Raw genomic sequence first — 19,807 nt, 5'->3', positions numbered from 1 at the left:
GACCTACTCGGTTGATCGGGTTAAACTGTTTTTACAGCACACGAAAAATAAGAGGGGTGTGAAGATTGATGATTATTTTTCGGATGACGAATGTTTTGTGAACTCGGTCTATGACCAAATGGGAAGCAGAGGAAAAGGAGGTTACACAAATCAGGAAGTTGTCAGGTTAAAGAAAATACTGCACAAAATAAGCCGAGATCTGGATGATGGCGTTTTTTAACAAGTTTGTCACCATGCTGCTATGTTTTTTTGTGTGTTTTGTTCCTCTGTCTTTTTTTGAGCTTTTTTTGAAAATGATTATCTTTTTTTCATTTTAACCCTGTGCTGTCATTGTACGTTTTTAAACTATTCTTGTCATGAGTTTATTTAAAACTGAATAATGAAGTCTTGTGAAAAATCAAAATCTCTCTCTCTCTCTCTCTCGCTCTCTCTCTCTCTCTCTCTCTCTCTCTCTCTCTCCGAGTGAGGCGGCGTGTGAGTGAGAGTCGGGCGATTGTCAGACTGACTGACATTTTTTTTCAAACTTTTTGCTTGTACTTTGTCAATATTGTTTCACGGTGGTGTTTTTTGTAGTTTGTTTCATCAGTGGGGTGTGTAAATAGATCGGGTAGGGGGGTTAGTGTGTAGTTTTTTTACCGACCGGCGTTTTCGCTGGTCGGGTTTCCCGGCGTCGGTATGCTGTTCACCGACTTAACGCGGAAGCACGGCCTGAAGATCGCCGCTGCTTCTCGCTTTTCTGTCAACGAATGTACGGTTGCTGTGGCCGCTGTAGTCGGTGCACAAAGCATCAAGTCCGCGAACTTCCTGAGAAGTTCACGCATGAACAAAGGGAACACGGTGAGGAGGAGGAGGCAGCAAAACAGGCTGAAGGTGAAGCAGAAGCAGGTGGACAGGAGCAGGGTGGAGGTGGTGCTGGGCAGCAGGCGGAGGATGGTGTGGATGCTGGTGAACAGGAGCAGAGTGATGGTGCTGAGAAGCAGGCGGAGGGTGGATCAGAACCACAGCGCGATGGTGAACAGGCACAGGGGGCCGATGAAGCAACAGTCCCTGAAGAACAGGTTGTGGAAATGGAGGATGTGACGGTTGAGCAGACGACAAGCTGTGATGTCACTGAGACGCTTGTTGACACCGAGTCAGTGATTAGTGAAACTGAGAGCTGTAAAAAGGCCACAACTGGAAAAAGAAAGTGTAAATCGACTGTGAGCGGCTCCCAAGAACAACAAGCGTCTGTGAAGAAGGTCAGAGGGAGGCTGAGGAGAGCAAACATGGAGGCAGACCTCAGTGAGGACGAGGGGTCTCCTCCTGGTAGTGACGCTGACATCTCAGACTGCGACTCCTCTCAGCCACGGTCTCACAAATCAAAAGAGTACCCGGTGGAACGCGTTAAGAAGTTTTTACTGAGAACAAAGAACATGAAGCGTGTGAAATTGGAGGACTATTTTTCTGATAAGGAGCTGTTCGTTAGGTCGGTGTACACACAGATGAGGAGCACAGGCAGAGGGGGATACACCGACCAGGAGTATTACAGGCTGAAAAAGATTGCTTTTAAACTGAAGCAGGAGCTTCGTCACGAAGATGATGATGATGGTGTCTTTTAACTACTCTTTTTTTGACCTTAGAGTTGTGCTTCTGCTCTGCACTGTTTTTTTACCATCTCTCATCATGGTCCACGTTAAGGTTGGCACTTTAAACCTGAATGGGGCCAGAGAATTACAAAAAAGGATGAGTTTGTACGAACTGATGAAGTTGAACCACATTGATGCGATGTTTGTTCAAGAGACACACAGTGATAGCAGCAATGAGGTGGACTGGACCAGGGAGTGGCCCGGGCAGGTGGTACTGAGTCACGGCAGCAGCACCAGTGCTGGTGTGGGCATCTTGTTCTCTCAATCCTGTCCTCCAGTGTCCCTCACTGTGTCTGAAATCGTCCCTGGCAGACTGTTGGTGGTGCGAGCCATGTTTTCTAACAGCAGTTTGGTTTTAGTGAATATTTATGCTCCCACTATAGGCGCAGAGAGACTCCTGCTGCTGAATAAAGTAAATGCTGTTTTAATGGATTTTAACTCTGAGGATTTTCTGGTTTTAGGCGGTGATTTTAACTGCACTGAAAACGCTAATCTGGATAGAAACCACATGGAGCCACATTCTCCATCGAAGCAGCTTTTAAGTCGAGTCCTAAAGACCCACGAGCTGGTGGATGTATGGAGGAGTCTTCATGGGCAGGACAGACAGTACACATGGTCTCACATTAGAGACAACGCGGTCTCTTTAGCAAGACTTGACCGGTTTTATGCTTTTAAGCACCATCTGAATGTTTTTAGGTCCTGCTTCATCAGACCTGTTGGTTTTAGTGATCATGCCATGGTTTTAATTCATGTTTCTATTAATAACATAAAGCATAGCAGTGCATACTGGCATTTTAACAACTCACTGCTGCTGGATCAGTGTTTTAAGGATGGTTTTTAAGTTTAAAATTTTTAGGACCAGACAGTCTGATTTTGAAAATCTGAGACAGTGGTGGGATTGTGGAAAAGTTGAGATAAAACAGTTTTGTTTACAGTATACTCTCAATATCACAAGGGACATTACCAGGTCAATGAAAGATCTAGGGAATGATACTGTGGAATTACAAAACATGGTGGAGTCCATAGGAAGCAAGAGGCGCATCAAAGTCCTCAAATCCAAAAAGGCAACTCTTGACAACCTATTGGGCACCAGAGCACAGGGGGTGCTGGTCCGATCTAGGTTTCAGAGCGTGACTGATATGGATGCCCCTTCCAGATTTTTTTTCAGCCTGGAGAAACGTAATGGTCAAAATAAGTCAATCCACAGCCTGCGATCCGCTGCTGGCGTCATTCTGGAAGAGCCTGGTGACATCAGGAGGAGGGCGGTGGAGTTCTACAGGGATCTTTTCCAGAGTGAGTACACTGAGGATGAGGAGGGCATAGACTTCTTCTGTGGGGATCTTCCCCAAGTGTCTGAGGAGACCAACAATGCCCTGGACATGGACATTACTCTGCAAGAGCTGTCTACAGCCTTGCAGGGCATTAAGGGAGGGAGAGCTCCAGGGCTGGATGGCCTCACCGTGGAATTTTATAAGACATTCTGGTGTGACCTCGGAGCAGACTTCCTCTCTGTAGTTCATGAGAGTCTGGCAGGGAACCTCCTGCCTCTCAGCTGCAGACGGGCCGTCCTGACGTTGCTGCCCAAGAAGGGTGACCTTCAGGATATCAGGAACTGGCGTCCTGTTTCACTGCTGTGTACCGACTACAAAATCCTGTCCAAGACTCTGGCTAACAGGTTGCGGGAGGTGATGGACCAGATCGTCCATCAGGACCAGACGTACTGTGTGCCTGGTAGGCTAATCACTGATAACATCATATTAATTCGAGATATTCTGGATCTCTCTGGTTCATCGGGCATAGACTTGGGCTTGATTTCACTTGACCAAAACAAAGCTTTTGACCGAGTTGAACACCCATTCCTTTGGAAAACTCTAGAGAAGTTTGGACTCAGCTCTGGACTTATTGCTATGATCGGGGTTTTGTACCAAGGTATTGAGAGTGCACTGAAGATCAATGATGGGCTGAGTGCTCCTTTTAAAGTGGGCCGAGGCATCAGACAGGGCTGCTCCCTCTCAGGGATGCTGTACGCCCTCTCTATTGAGCCTCTTTTATGTAAAATCCGGTCCTCCGTTGATGGTTTGTTTTTACCTGACTGCACATTACGCCTTGTTTTATCGGCCTATGCAGATGACGTTGTTGTTCTTGTCAGAACACAACATGACATACAGATGTTAGAAAAAACTGTTAAACGTTTCAATGAAGTATCCTCTGCCAAGGTGAACTGGAACAAGAGTGAGGCCCTAGCAGTTGGAAGCTGGAAAAACGGTCGTCCCAGACTCCCGGGGGGCCTCATTTGGAAAACAGGGGGTTTTAAATACCTGGGTGTTCATCTTGGCAGTGAAGAACACGTTAGAAAGAACTGGGATGGTGTTGTAGAAAAGGTGGAAGGAAGGCTTCAGAAGTGGGGATGGTTGGTCCCACAGATGTCATACAGAGGGAGAACTCTTATTGTCAACAACTTAGCGGCCAGTGGACTCTGGCATCGCCTGGCCTGTGTAGAGCCTCCTCCTGACCTCCTGAAACTGCTCCAGTCTAAGATTGTGGATTTCTTCTGGGACCGGCTTCACTGGCTGCCCCAGTGTGTCTTGTACCTGCCTAAGGATCAGGGGGGCCAGGGGTTAGTTCACCTGTCTAGCAGGGTGGCAGCCTTCAGGATACAGTTTGCCCAGAGGTTCCTGTGTGGCCCAGCTGACCTAGTTTGGAGACCTGTGGCTTCTGCCATTCTTAAAAGGACTGATGACCTTAACCTGGACACGGCCCTGTTTTTAATGGATTATAGTGTTTTTAATACTACAGCTTTGCCTGCTTTTTATCAGAGTGTTTTTAGGTCCTGGGGACCCTTTTAGTGGAGGAGGCTGGAGCCTTCAGCCTCACTTCACTGGCTGCTGGTGGAGCCACTGATTCACAAGGCGCGTTTGGAGGTTCAAGACAGCGGAATTCCTGGAATAACACATGCTCTTCGTGTTTCTGGGATGACAACGCTGCGTCACCTTGTGGATGTAGCTGGCTCTGATATGCGGGACGTACAGGCTGTGGCCTCTGCCTTGTGTTTCAGATCGACTCGCGTTGTTGGGAAGTTCCTGGAACTGCTGCTAAAGAAATTGACTGCTGATGAGTGTGAGATGCTGCAGGACTACTATGGCGGTGCTGAGAGCCCGGATGAGAGGGATCCTTTTCCTGAGCTTGGTTTTAGCTTGGTTTTTAGGGGATCCGACAATGTTTATGATCTACACACTCTAACTGGCAAAACAATGTACAACTCCTGTGTTAAAGTACTACATAGGAAACAGCTCAGCGACCGAGTGGACACAGTTTGGAGGAGGAGACTGCCAGCGTCCACCAAGACTCAGCCAGTGTGGAGAGTCCTCTACAAGCCACCACTGAACAAAAGGACTGGGGACCTGCAGTGGAGGATTCTACATAGAGCCATCGCCATGAACTCCTTCACTGGGAAGATCAACCCAAGGGGTCCCCGCACCTGCGCGTGAAACAGAGACTGTCTTCCACTGTTTTATGGACTGTACATGACTGGCTGAGCTTTTTAACTTACTATCTGATGTCTTTAATGCATTTAATGAACTGTGGAGTGTTGATAGATTCATCCTCGGTGCTGGCTACAGCGGAACAAATGCAGAGAAGTGGCAATTGTTAAACTTCCTGTCTGGTCAAGCCAAGCTGGCCATTTACAAAACCAGACAGGTGAAGGACCATGTGGTGGTCGCTGTGTTCTGTGCATTGGTCAGGGCCAGAGTGTGGGTGGATTTCAAATTTTGCAAGCTCACCAGTAACCTACCTTGTTTTAAACATCAATGGTGTCACCAGGATGTCATCTGTTCTGTGGTGGAGGATGACCTTGTTTTTAGTAATGGTTTTAAGTAAGGCTTTGGTCTCTTTTATTTCTTAAAGCAAGTACGTATTATAACTTCCTACATGTTTATTTATTCATCATCATAATCTATGGCTTAAAGCATAGGTTGTTTACATGATATCCTTTTTTTAGATGTCTGTTTAATATTGGTCAGCTACACATGACAATAAAGTCTTGTTGAAAAATCAAATCTCTCTCTCTCTCTCTCTCTCTCTCTCTCTCTCTCTCTCTCTCTCTCCTCACCTACAGGTATCATTGGACTCAAAGTTTGGTGTCTGTGATGGGCATCTGCGGATCCAACCATCCTGCCTGCATCCAGTCCCTGGTCCAACCATCCTGCCTGTGCTCTGTTGTTGCTTGTTGTTGCTTGTTGCTGTGCTTTTCTCTCTCTCTATCCTCTCACCCCAACCGGTCGAGATGGCCGCCCACATCCAGTCTGGTTCTGCTGGAGGTTTCTTCCTCGTTAGAGAGGGAGTTTTTCCTCTCCACTGTTGCTGTCAAATTAAATGCTTGCTGTATGTTGGATTTGTTGGGTTTAGATGTGAGGTTTTAAACCTTACTTTGTAAAGTGCCTTGAAATAACTTTGTTATGATTTGGCGCTATATAAATAAATAAAAATAAATAAATTGAAAAGAAAATCAAAATCCAGCTGGGAAGATCAGGATATACAGCAGAGGTTTAATGTAAAGATTACACAATCCTCAAGTTGCTTCTGCCTTGTGAGTTGTCACGACGATCTCTGTCATGGACAATAAAAATGTAGAGATAACACAAAGAAACACACACACAGGCACAGAGCTAAAAAGCCACACAGGCCAAGAAAGATCTGAGCAGTAAAGCAGCTGAGTGTGATGAGGTCATAAAGACGGGAGTCAATAGCGCAGGGAGAGGGGAAGTGTGAGGAGAAGCAGCATCCAAGGCGGATTAGAGATAAGAGAGTTCACACACTTGGATATCTGCTCTTAAAACGATTTATGTCAATAAAAAACTGCTTTTTGTGCTTTTTTCCATCATCCTTGAAATGTATGTATGTCTTAAGGCTATGAGAGCCAATTGCCTGTATTTGTGAATCACGGAGAAACGTTATATAAGATATATATATATATATACCTGTTGTTGTACAGTGACGCTTACATTAGATTCTTTTACTAAACGAGATGAAAATATATATCAAAACATAACAGGTATGTTTGGGTTTTTGTACAGCGACATATGAGTAGTTCAGGTTGGATATATTTCATAAAACACCTACATGTCACGACGCTCTAGGTAGCGGACCCACACGCACAGCGGAGACAAAGCTCAGTGAATAACAAGGGTTTATTTGAACTCGTGGTCAGGCAGGCAAGGGTCGGTACACAAAGGCGGTGGTTACAGTACAGACAGGGATTAGGCAGTCGGTGGTCAGATCGCAGGCTTAGGTCAGACTTACGGCAAGGCGGTATCACAGATGAGGCGGATGGCAATGGTCAGGAAAAACAGGGTCGGTCACGAAACAAGACAGGAATTAACGCTGGACTGCTGGCAATAACACAAAGAGACAATCTGGCAAGGTGCTGGGGTGAGGGGTGGTGCTTAAGTACTGAGTGATGATGATGGCTGGATAGTTAGCAGGTGAGTAATTACTAACAGGGCACAGGTGCGTCAACTAAAACCGGAGGTAAAACTGGAACTGAAAACATGGGCACTGAACAGGAAGTGGTACAAAATAAAACCGGAAATGAGTGAGAAACCTGACTACGTGATGTGAACTGTGACAGTACAGGCTTAACCTTGTTTACATTTGATTTAATGGTTTCTATGTGTCTTTGGTCACAGTGTGTGAGACTTGTCTTATTAAACTATAGGGGTTTCCTCTGTCTGTAGCAATGTTTCTACATAACTTTCATGTTTCTCCGCCCTTGTACATTAGGACAAGTAAAAAGCTGAAAGGATGTAACATCTGTTTGATCACAGGAATTATAGTACAAGATGAAACGTTTTTAAATAGTGTAGTATAGAAAAACATATTAGTAACTATATAACCATCAAATCATGAAAAGCTTAAATGAAAGATGATTAAAACATTAACTACCGATAATATTTTCTTGACTTTTTGCATAAAATCCCCTTTTAGCATGGCCTTGTCCAGTTTAAATACAAAAGAAATATAAGATAGTTTAGATCAAGATAGTTTTAGCATTTAAGATCAAATAAAATTAAGACTACGATAAGATGAGTCTGATGTTGATTTGCTGTCGTTTGGTCCCATCACGTTGAGACCGGTCACCAACAATATTTGTCCTAATCCAAGCTGCTGTTAAAGGCACATTTTTCACCATGTACAATGTGATATTATGATTTTTTTCATTTGTGTAACAGAGATGAAACACTATTTGTTTACAGAATAACAAAGCAGTTTTAATGTCAGTGTTTTTAAGGCATATGTTTCACTTTCCTTAGTGTAAAAAAATAAAACAAACCATGTATTTACTGTACATCCTTTTTCAGTCAAAGTCCCAATTCCCATCTGACAACGTTGTCCTCTTTACACTGACTCGCTTGTTCTCTGTTTTTTTAGTAAATAAACGAATCACTAGCGGGACATCAGCTAAAAAAAAGAGAGCATTAAACAGAAGGACAGAAAACAGAGCAACTGACACAAAAAGAGCAGATTTGCATAAGGAGCCTTTCGCGGTGTGACAGGAGACGAGGAGGACACTCACTGGAGCTCCGAGGCCGGAGCTTCTAGTCCATGGGGACAAGTCCCTTCTGGCTCTAACCCCTAAAAATCAGGCCTTGCTGACTGAAGGAGAACAATTAGAAAGATCATCCATCCATCCATCTATTTTCATCCGCTTATCCGGGGCCGGGTCGCGGGGGCAGCAGTCTAAGCAGAGAGTTCCAGACATCCCTCTCCCCGGACACTTCCTCCAGCTCTTCCGGTGGGACCCCAAGACGTTCCCAGGCCAGCCGAGAGACGTAGTCTCTCCAGCGAGTCCTGGGTTTTCCTTGGGGCCTCCTACCGGTGGGACATGCCCGGAACACCTCCCCAGGGAGGCGTCCAGGAGGCATCCGGACCAGATGCCCGAGCCACCTCAACTGGCTCCTCTCGATGTGGAGGAGCAGCGACTCTACTCCGAGCTCCTCCCGGGTGACAGAGCTCCTCACCCTATCTCTAAGGGAGCGCCCAGCCACCCTGCGGAGGAAGCTCATTTCAGCCGCTTGTATCCGTGACCTTTCGGTCATGACCCAAAGCTCATGACCATAGGTGAGGGTAGGGACGTAGATGGACCGGTAAATTGAGAGCTTTGCCTTTTGGCTCCCTCCTACCCTCACTCGTGAACAGGACCCCAAGATACTTAAATTCCTCCACTTGGGGCAGGAACTCTTCTCCAACCTGGAGAGAGCAAACCACCTTTTTCCGGTCGAGAACCATGGCCTCACATTTGGAGGAACTGATTCTCATCCAAGCCGCTTCACACTCAGCTGCAAACCGCACCAGCGCACGCTGGAGGTCCTGGCCTGATGAAACCAACAGGACAACATCATCTGCAAAAAGCAGAGATGCTATCCTGTGGTCCCCAAACCAGACCCCTCCGGCCCCTGGCTGCACCTAGAAATTCTGTCCATAAAAATAATGAACAGAACCGGTGACAAAGGGCAGCCCTGCCGAAGTCCAACATGCACCGGAAACAGGTCTGACTTATTGCTGGCAATGCAAACCAAGCTCCTGCACCGACTGTACAGAAACCGAACTGCCCTTAGCAAAGAGCCCTGGACTCCATACTCCCGGAGCACCCCCCACAGGATGTCACGAGGGACGCGGTCGAATGCCTTCTCCAGATACACAAAGCACATGTAGACTGGTTGGGCAAACTCCCACAAACCCTCAAGCACCCTGCTGAGGGTATAAAGGTGGTCCAGCGTTCCACGACCAGGCCGAAAACCACATTGTTCCTCCTGTATCCGAGGTTCGACTATCGGCCGAATTCTCCTCTCCAGTACCCTGGCATAGACTTTCCCAGGGAGGCTGAGAAGTGTGATCCCCCTATAGTTGGAACACACTCTCCTGTCCCCCTTTTTGTAAAGAGGGACAACCACCCCGGTTGTCTAGTCCAGAGGAACTGTCCCCCTCCTCCACGCGATGTTGCAGAGGCGTGTCACCCAAGACAGCCCCACAACATCCAGAGACTTGAGGTACTCAGGACGGATCTGCTTCCTCAGCAGAAGGCATGTCGGCGGGGTTGAGGAGATCCTCAAAGTACTCCTTCCACCGTCCAATAACATCCCCAGTTGAGGTCAACAGCTCCCCACCTCCACTGAAAGGCCGAGCGATAGTCCTCCTCCATGGCCTCCCCGAATTCCTCCCAAGCCCGGGTTTTTGCCTCCGCAACGGCACGGGCTGTAGCACGCTTGGCCTGCCGGTACCCATCAGCTGCCTCAGGAGTCCTACAGGTCAACCATACCTGGTAGGACTCCTTCTTCAGCTTGATGGCGTCCCTTACCTCCGGCGTCCACCACCGGGTTCAGGGATTACCACCACGAAAGGCACCGGAGACCCTGCGTCCACAGCTCCGTACGGCCGCGTTGACGATGGAGACAGAGAACATGGTCCACTCGGACTCTATGTCTCCCACCTCTCTCGCACTCTGGTCGAAGCTCTCCCAGAGGTGTGAGTTAAAGGTCCGTCTAACAGAGGGTTCAGCCAGGCGTTCCCAACAGACCCTCACAATACGTTTGGGCCTGCCAAGTCGTTCCAGCCTCCTTCCCTGCCAGCGGATCCTACTCACCACCAGGTGGTGATCAGTTGACAGCTCAGCCCCTCTCTTTACCCGAGTGTCCAAAACATATGGCCGAAGGTCAGGTGAAACGACTACAAAGTCTATCATCGACCTCCGGCCTAGGAGGTCGATGATAGACTTATGTTCGAACTTGGTGTTTGTTATGGCCAAACTGTGCCTAGCACAGAAGTCCAATAACATAACACCATTCGGGTTCAGATCAGGGAGGCCGTTCCTCCCAATCACGCCTCTCCAGGTATCACTGTCGTTACCTACGTGGGCATTGAAATCTCCCAGAAGAACGATGGGGTCCCCAGTTGGAGCGCTTTCCAACACTCCCTCCAGGGACCCCAAGAAGGCCGGGTACTCCACACTGCCATTTGGCCCGTAAGCACAAATGACGGTGAGTGCCCTATCCCCCACCCGAAGGCGCAGGGAAGCGACCCTCTCGTCCACCAGGGAAAACTCCAACACATGGCGACTAAGCTGGGGAGCTATGAGCAAGCCCACACCAGCCCGCTGCCTCTCACTGCAGGCAACTCCAGAGTAGAAAAGGGTCCAGCCCATCTCAAGGAGTTGGGTTCCAGAGCCGAGGCTGTGTGTGGAGGTGAGCCCGACTATTTCTAGCCGGTACCGTTCGACCTCCTGCACAAGCTCAGGCTCCTTTCCCCCCAGTGACGTGACATTCCATGTCCCAATAGCCAGATTGGTTATCCAGGGATTGGGTTGCCTAGGCTCCCGCCTTCAACTGCTGCCCAATCCACTCTGCACCGGCCCCTACGGTTCCTCCTGCGGATGGTGGGTCCACTTGAGGATGGCCCCACGTCGCTCTTTCGGACTGGGGCCCGGTCGGGCACAGGGTGGGGCCTGGCTCCAGGGTGGGGCCCCAGCTGCGCCTGTAATGGAAAAATTGTACTTTAATGCTTCTTGTGTTCATTTCTGACTCTGTATAATAACCATGCATTCTGTACTTGTTGATTAGACCCAGAACTGAACATTATTAGACAAACAATCTTCCTCTCAATGTTCTGTTGCACATTAAGTGCTGACATCTAATGTTGTGTTTCACTGACCAATGTTTATGGCTTGTGTCTGCCTTTTACCCCTGGTCTCTGACTCCTTTCTATCTGATGCCTCACCAGACCCAAGGCTGTAGACCTTGTGTATTCCCTGTGTAATGTAAACATCTTCACCCACAGTGTGATAGGAAGATTCCACCAGGTCCCGGGAGAGGGGTTAAAAGGCAGAGACAACCTCAGAACGGTGTGATCTCAGCATTATACCTCCGTGGTGTATGTTCTGATCTCCCCAGCTGGCTTTTTGATTTGCTTTCCCCATTATTGTTATTTTCTTTATTATTTCAATAAATCGCACAAAAGGACAACTCTCTCTCATCTGCCTTTATTGCAAAATTTCCACCACACGCCATACCGGGCGACATCTCTGGCCTTAGTGGTTTGCCTTTCAGATCATCATGAAAACATTTTATTTTTGTATACTTTTTTAAGTTTATGATATCCAAAAAAGCTAACTCTAATGTGTGTATATACATATTATATGTGTGTAATTTAGTATGTATGTTTAACAAAAAAGGAAAATTGTTATTGCAATGTAGAAGAAGGAGGTAAATGATGCCTTCTTCTGCTTCGTCCTTTGATTGTCCACCTCCCTCCCCCATCGCCCCCTGCTGGATGGGGCAGGAGCCATGGGGAGTGGGCAGACCAGGGGGAACAGGTCCAACAGACATGTCACTATGTGATTGTTATGGGAAAACGGAGCAGTCTTTATTCGAAGCGTTTCGAGCCTGTCTTCCACTAACTGACTGCGGTAGTGTAGTTCCTACTTTTCTGGTTAGATTTGTAGTATATTTATGTATCATATCATATATTATTATATAGGTAGTGAACAATCTGTTCGGGTCAGGTTAAGATGCAGTGACTGTTCCTCAACCCTTGCAGTTTCGCAGGGTCGTTGTCTGGGGAGCATCTGGGATAGACTCCAGGAAACAGACATTTACATTTACTTTTAGCAGTAAAATTGATCATTGCTTATGAGAGAAGTACAGAGAGTAGATGGGTTCGTGTGGGGTGGGGTGAAAGAGTTTGCTTAAACTGGGTTCGTAGAATCTGGGTTCGCAGAATCTGTTGCGTAAACTGTTTATTCGAGCTGTTCCTAAGGAAATATTCAAAATGTCACGCCGACCTGGGAAAGGAACTGGGAGGTTGATAGTGGGCCAGATGCAGCTGGAGCTGGACAGATAACACGGCCCAGCGCCAGGACTTTCCAAGTAGCCGAGAAAAACATCTACACGTCCTTATTTGGACATGTGGAAAGATTTTAGGAGGTGGTTAAAAGCAGGCCTTCACGGGCTGGGGTTTTCAGAGCGCTTCGCAGAGGGTCCGCTGGTAGCACACAGCGGACCTTTTCCGACCTCTCGGTTCTCTCTGCAGAGGAACAAGCAGGTGAATTCGGTCTCTGCCTCTCTTGTTATTACTCTTTTGTAATCATTATATGATTGTTTTAATTTGTAATGTATAATAAATTTGTATGCTATTGATTTAAACTTCAAAGTTGAGTTCTTGTGAAATCTCTGTCGTGGTTGAAGAGAATAGAAATACACGACAGTTTTGTCAAGTAGTCAGCATTTTGTGGATCCCAGAAAAAAAGAAGCATATGAATAAAATACATATTCTTACTGTACATTTGTCTGTGCAAATAGAACTAAGAGGGATGGAATTAAACCTTTCTATTCGTATGGATCTCTACTTTAGTGGCATCCTTCTGTATTCAAACATTGTACTAATAACATGCTGTCAGGTATGGATGGAGAGTCAGTTGTAGCCATTTACTAATGTTGTATTTATTGTATTACCAGTAAAAAACATTTATATATAAATATAGATATATCTATTTGTGGTCTGCAATTCTTGCCCTTAGTTTTTAATTGTCATGCAGGATCCAATGCACTGTCAATGTATGTTCAGTTTTCTACTTGTGTGAAGTTCTGTTGACATTTCTATGGTTTTGTTTTTCTTTAGTTCAGCTACTGAATGTAACTTCGAAAACTCTTAAACTTTTTAGGTAGATGTTTTTATATACATACAGTAATCTGTAAATTATAAACATGTAGATGATATAGCAAAATGTTTCTGAAATTATGCTGGACTTCTTCTGATGACCCAAACAGACTGTAATGCCTTGGCCAGACGAGAAGAAAAGAGAGGAAGGAAATGAGAAGAAAAATAGAGGCGGACCACTGTAGAGCTTCCTACTGCAGGTCAAAACCACGGAGAGTCTGATCTACCTTCTTTACCTCTTGTGACGTGTGTGCGGATTCAGAATATTATAAATCCTGTCCCATGATCATTGTTTAATGTGAAAAACAAAATGTGACATTGTTATTGTCTGTGTTGAATGTATAATATTACAATGTGTTCCACTCACTGGCATTTTATTAGGTTCACCTGCTATTAGGGAGGTTTTCATTATATGGTGGCACATGACACACTTCAGTGTGAGTTCACAATAACCAGTAAGAATAAGACAATGGATGTGTAAAACAGTCCCATTAATAGCAGGGTTGTTGTGTTGAATGGACTTAGACTGTGCAGACGTACCTAATAAAGTGGCCGGTGAGTGTTTATCATTTCAGATCGTACATATATGCAAGAGTCATGCGAGAGGATACGAACCTTCAAAACTTTGTAGTCACTTAGAAATTAGTTTTTGACAGAAAATCCGATTTTCGAAGAATCAATATATTAAAGAGATCCAGTGTAAAGCTTGTTAATACTGTCTTCTAATGAAAGCCAGTGTTCAGATAGCAGTCAATGAAAGAAGTGCCAACGTTTACTGTGTTGATGCTTCCGTTGGCTCAGCTCAGATGTGTGTAGGAATACAGACAGCTGTCTCTTTAACCAATGAAATCCCTTCATTTGTTGTGTGTGATATATTTAAATGATCCAAGTTGACTGTATGTTGGAGCCCTTCGTATGAGGCAGTGGGTCATGACCAGATGTTTACTCCTCATCATCGTCTTTATTCTTTCTTGTCCAGTTTATCTTTGCAAACAAACTTGGACTCTCGTGTTATTCTTTTGACGGCTGTGGCTCAGTGTGAGGCCTTTCAGTCGTACATCCCAGGTATGCAAATGCATTTATTTCTCTCTCAGCTGAGCGTGTGCGGCCGGCGGCTTTGTTTTCAGTGTCGTGGACGAACCCCTGGAGGAACGTCTTAAAGCATCACAGACTGGGACTGAACCACTGCGGGTGCATCCTGCGGACGGACTTTTTTTTTTTGAAAAACTCTCTCCACCCCATCGCTCGGCAGAAGAACTCCCTGCGGTGGGATGAACTAACGGATACAGAACGGACTGGTTGCATAAACACGGCGGGAGAAACCGAAGCGAGACTTTATGGACAACAAACAAAAAATGAAAAGCAACTAACGATGTCAATCTTTGGAGATTCAGGACCCCTCTGATCTCTGACATGTTCTTTTGATTCTGATTTCCCCCCCGCTCTTTCACTTAATAGTTAAGACCTTTGTCCTGTTTACATGTACTGTAAGTGCTCTCTATCCATCACCCACTGGAGAGATTAAACGGTGTGAAGCAGCATTCATTCTAGCTCTGGTATTCTCTACGGCTGATTACTGTACCCTTCTGTTTAAGCCAGCATGCTGTCCTTACTGTGACCCCCGAGGCCTCCCACCTCCCATCCACATCCTCTCCAAGAAACCCCTGCCTTAAATTAAACAAAAACACCCACAGAAAAACTAGGGCGTCGAACCTTTACCTGCATTACAGTACACAGACTTAATGTTCCCTACACTTCCTACCAAAACAGTCAGTATGTGTGTTTTCCTCTTTGTATTGTGTATACCTCAGATAAAAGTCCAAAGCAGCTATTATTATCTGACACTTCCTGGCAACCAGACCCTCCATCCTCCACTCCCAGTCTAAAGCCTATAGAGCCTGACTACAGCTACAGTTCAGCCAAAACCACACCTACCTCCACCATAAAGGCCACAGTATACTTGCTGCAGAGACAGTTTTTGTGTGGGTTCGACCTAAAGGCTGCATATGAACGCTTCCCCTGTGTGACCGATTATGCATTATCAGCTTAAAGCTCACGCCACAGCGGTACGTTTTCTTTAATGGTTATATCTATCATTGCAGCTATTGTATTTCTTTAAGTAAAGTTCTGGTAAACAGTGTGAAGTGAGGCTACAAATGCAGTTCTTTCTTCCAAATTGGTTTTAAATTAAACGCAAATTAATTTACTTGTTGGTTATGATTATGTGTTTATTTCCTGTGAGATCTGTCTCAGTGAGCACAAACATAAAGACTATGCATCAAGCATAAATGTTAAAAAACATTTAAATATTTATAATTGATATATACATATATATGTGTATAAGCTGCACTATCAGCCTGTGTGGAAACAGGAACAAGTGGGCGAGACGTTCTGCCTTCAAACAAGGCGTGAACATGTGGGAAGCTACAGGCTGCAACAGCTGGATGTGGAGCATTGTTGTGATGATGGAAGAGCCAGTCTTTCCTGTTTCCAGTTGTTTTCAGCTCATCTGAGCTTCGCAAAACTTGGTCCGTTCGGATGCTCTGACGCTTTCAATTAAGTATACTGTTACCTTTAAAACCCATGTCATTCCCCAAGCCTCAGCAGCCTCCCTGTCCTATGCAGATCCCCGAAGCAAAAACGTCTGAATGCTGATTATTGAGTAAAAACCGAAAGACAAACTGAATTCTTCCATTCTGTTTGTATTTGTGGGCTTTTTTTTTCTCATTCGTCAGGTTGTGGCTCCAGTGTTGCTTTATTCTTTATGTATCCTCCCTTCTTCTTCCTGATCAGTAGTGGAACATTGTATTACTGTACATTACACAAACAAAGAGATCCTGATGTCTAATTGCAGCTTCAGTTAATCAAATAGTTTTTTTGTTTGTTTTTTTTGTTTTGTTCTAGGTATTTTTAGATTTTTACCTGGTTATTGTTTCTGTATGCTCTCAATCTGCTTCAACAAATATGGTTTATTATATATGATTATCATAACTATTGTTACAGTTATTGCTACCACAGCTATTATTAATAAACACTTCTTTCCTCAGTAACTCTGTCCTGTTGTTATTTAAAAGTCTTTGAGCATGAGCAGCACAAATTCATAAACACATGACAATAAAAAATTGAAAGGTATGCAAAACAAAAGGGACAGAAAAACAGATCTTTAAGCATTTTAAAACATAATTTAGACAAGATTTAGTTAGAGACAACTCATTTGACTACATGCAGTGTTCAGCTTACTCTGATATTTAGATAAATGGCTCCTTCTAGTGGCAGTTCCACACTCTGACACCACCACATGCTCAGAATCATCAGTGGTGTGAATGCAATATAAATACACCTGTACCTGTGGTACAAATTATGCAAACTTCTCCTAATACCAGGACCTCTGCTCCTTTTAAGCCCCAGTGGCTACAGGGATTCACTGGGAGCTTTAGGCTTTAGACTCCATCGTCCCAAAGTCGAATAAAGCCAATGCCATCGTCAAATGTCTTCGTTTAGTGGATGCCATAGACAGTCTATTTGAGGTAAAACTTGCTGCCCTTTGTTTATTATGTACTGTAACAACGTGCAGCTATCTGTCTGAAGTGTCACAGAACCCATGTAATGATGATAATATGGATGATTGACTAGAGAAGCGTTAGGGACTGATAAAGCTTTAATACTAGTCAGTGGTGCAATAAATTAACTTCTGTGTTGTTAAGGTAAATAAACAGATTTAATTATAGTAACTGATTCATAAAATAAATTCCCTTTCATTTATGTAGTCTCTTCAGAGCAAATATGTCAGCCAAAATACGTCACTTCCAGAAATATGCACACTGAACCATCCGAACCATCTCTTAGTTATAAATTCAGATGCTGGTCAACCACTTTGATACACTGAGTTACTCACTGTTCTTTTCTTTTTCTCCCTCTATCTTACATGCCACCATCGTATTTCATGTTAATATAGGGCAGTGATCTGTAAAGGCCACTAGATGACGCCGTTACGCTGCTTTAATAGGGCTGTGAGCGCGGATTGTCCCTTTGCCGGACACCATACTGTCGGAGATTCTAAAGTTTTCCATGCTTTACTGTATGTTGAAAGGCGAGCACCTGTTATCTTGTTATAGATAAAGTTCGGCCTTCCATCGGGGGCATGTATTTAGTGTTACATTTGTATAAGACACTGCACTATGTTGTGGTATCGAAATGTATATGTTTGCACTAAGCAAGTGAATGTGTTGTTGTCGCATGGAGTGGCCGGACAGTAACTTAGCCTCAGTTAAGTAGGACTGTTTTGTAATTGATATATGAATGTTTTCTGTGTACATGAATATTTGGTACGGCTTTGTTTCATTCATATTCCATTCAAGTGAGCGGATTAAATTTGTACGATAAGATGAGTTTCACTATGTGACCGATAGGTGGCGGTACTGCACCTTTAAGGATACTGTCCGCTGTCTCATCTGCGGTTCGTCTGTTAACTGACGTTTGCTTCCCTCCTGCTTGTTTCAGCTGCTGTCAGCGTGTCTGGCCATCGCTCCGACAGCTTTTCTCAACCAGTGCTGTAGAGGAGGGAAAGACAGGTTAACTAGCGGGTCAAGGTGCTGCTGTTGATTTGGGTGCAAACAGTGGCAGACGCGACATCGCACTCAGCATTTAAAGCTGCTTTGCTCACACTGAATTACACATTACCGTCTGGTATAAAAGTACCGGTACACGCAAGCACACCACTCATGTAATAGTATTATTTGACAAATGCGACTGCAACTTAAAACTGACTGTCATGACTCATTAGTAGAGTAACAGACATCAGATCAAAAAGAATAGAGACAAGGTTTATTATTTAAGGCCTGAATCCCAAAATAATGCTAGATGTTTTTAAGGTCTTGTTGTGAAGTAAACGGTAAATACAACCTTAACCATATTATTCCGAGAGATAAGATGCTGCTGCTGTAAAGACAGGTTGTTGGTTCAAGTCCTCCATACCTGTAGATGCTTTCAAGTCCTTTTTGTCCAAATGAACTATAAATACAACACTGAACATGTCATAGCCTGAACAGAGCAGTGGCTCAGAGGTTAAGAGGTTGTTCTTGTGAAGTTAGGTTGAGGGTTCAAATCTTGCATGATTCTAGAAACTTTTAGACGCTGCTCTCAAAGTGTAGGCTTAAAAGCACACCAGAGGCATCTCCAAGTGTGAAGGGTTCCTCACTGGTGTAGTGGATAAGACGATGAGCCTAAGTCGCAAGGCGTGCAGACCTCATGATTGAATCCTGGGCACTGTTGGTTCCTGGATCACTCAACAGTCCTGAAGGCACTCCAGGGGGGGCGTGTCCTCCCTGCGTTTCCAGAGAGGTGGAAAGGAGGCCTTATGAAACTGAGAAGTAAAACTAACTAAAATTTTGAACAAAAGCAAAAAATTAAATTGACTAAAACGGACAGTTAAAGGTTACATACTTGTTTATTATAGCACACAATCTGGAGATTTGATAAATGATCAGTGTTTGTCAAAAGAACAGTGAATAAAACTTCAAATGAAATGATTCATGGAAAGATCAAGAAATGGGACAAGAGGTGTAATGCAAAGATCACACAATCCACAAGTTGCTCCATAGTTTGTTTTAATACATCTAGCTGACATGACAACTAATGTATGTTCCAAATATCACACAGAGACACTGAGGAACAAGGAGACCAGAACCCAAACCCAGGATAAAGAGGTTCAGTGAATGTGGTGTTGAAGGTGTGAAGGTGGATCAGTTTGTCAAATGAGACTCTGTAGAAGGACAGAGAACCAGCAGGACAGTCCACATACACTGATACTCTGTGAGACACAGAGGAGGAGATGGATGTTACTATGTTATTGTGTCTGACAGAGTAACCATTATCAGAGCAGTACAGTCTCCAGGACTGATCACTGAATCCAAACCAACAGTTTGAACCGCCGCCTTTCCTTCCGATTCCTCTGTAACTCACTGATATATCAATGTATCCTCTCCACTCAACCTCCCAGTAACAGCAACCAGTCAGACCATTACTACACAGCAGCTGAGGCCACCAGTCAAATCTGTCTGGATGATCAGGATATGACTGATCCTCCTCCACACGTGTCACCTTCCTGTTGTTGTCAGACAGTTGTAGGTCTCTGTTCACTGTGTTTGTGTCGATAGTGAGTTGACAGAAATCTGATGGAGAGAACAAGACACAATCCAGCTGCAGTTATTGATCTATCATCAGTTTGATGATGACTCATGACAGTTTGAAGATGGTTGAATGTTGCTGATCTCAGTAAAAACACACTTACACTTGCTCAGACCTGGTCTCAACCATCGGACTCCACCAGGCTCCACCCTGAAAGGAGGAGGGGGTCAGAGACATGCAGACATGGACATTACATGGCTCTCACACACACATTGTGGTAGGATTGTGTTCAGATGGAGGCTTGTATGTAGGGATGGACAAACTAATGTGACACCACAGGAAGCAAA

General features: G+C 44.9%; 1 pseudogene; it reads right to left on the bottom strand.

Moving 5' to 3' along the window:
* The window catches only part of LOC114846598 (protein NLRC3-like), a 40,137-nt pseudogene that overhangs the window by 14,088 nt on the left and 6,242 nt on the right, over positions 1 to 19,807 (bottom strand).

This window comes from Betta splendens, chromosome 19, assembly GCF_900634795.4.
Source record: "Betta splendens chromosome 19, fBetSpl5.4, whole genome shotgun sequence".
NCBI classification, from domain to species: Eukaryota; Metazoa; Chordata; class Actinopteri; order Anabantiformes; family Osphronemidae; genus Betta; species Betta splendens.
This window is presented reverse-complemented; position numbering and strand designations above follow the sequence as displayed.